The sequence below is a fragment of the Etheostoma spectabile genome, chromosome 24 (assembly GCF_008692095.1).
Source record: "Etheostoma spectabile isolate EspeVRDwgs_2016 chromosome 24, UIUC_Espe_1.0, whole genome shotgun sequence".
NCBI lineage: Eukaryota > Metazoa > Chordata > Actinopteri > Perciformes > Percidae > Etheostoma > Etheostoma spectabile.
In genome coordinates, this window is record NC_045756.1 from 15,622,874 (window position 1) to 15,623,467 (window position 594).

Genomic DNA, 594 nt, shown 5'->3' on the forward strand with positions numbered 1-594 from the left:
AGAGACCCAGGAATCTAATCTCAATATTAATGAATGCACACAGACGGCTTCACAAATGTCTTTTAGGATTTTTATTTAAATGACTCTCGACAATGCGATATGCACATGCATATACATATACATGTCTAGTAGCAGGGCTGCAATGGATCACCAACCTCATGGCTCGATTTGGATCAGGTTTGAGTCAAAAATGAGATACAATTTTCTGACCAGCACAAAAAAGTTGTCATGTCAACAGACTTTTTCCTTTATCGTTCCTTTCCCGTTTTCAGCCTTGTTGAAGTAATGTGTGTAGCCCAGAACGGAAGTTAATACTATTCTGTAGCTTGCTGAACTGTCATGGGTCTTACTGCCTTGTTATCTTCAATAAGTGCTTGAATTTATTTCCATTTTATTTATAGTATCAGTTCATAACAAGTGTCTAGACCACACTCCATAATTTACAAGGACCCAACAGTTATAGTAGTTTTCTCCACAGCAAGCAGTGCGACAGTGGCTTGGAAAAACTTCCTTTTAGGCAGAATCCTGGGACAGACCCAGACCTAGACCTAGACCCAGGCTTTTGGTAGGCGGTGTCTGACGACCGGTTGGGGT

General features: G+C 40.9%; 1 protein-coding gene and 1 pseudogene across 1 annotated transcript in view; both read left to right on the forward strand.

Annotated features, from left to right (window-relative positions):
• The window catches only part of LOC116673702 (gastrula zinc finger protein XlCGF8.2DB-like), a 325,201-nt pseudogene that overhangs the window by 247,076 nt on the left and 77,531 nt on the right, over window positions 1-594 (forward strand).
• The window catches only part of LOC116674237 (zinc finger protein 239), a gene marked incomplete at its 5' end in the record, with an annotated part of 8,473 nt that overhangs the window by 167 nt on the left and 7,712 nt on the right, over window positions 1-594 (forward strand). The window lies entirely within an intron of this gene.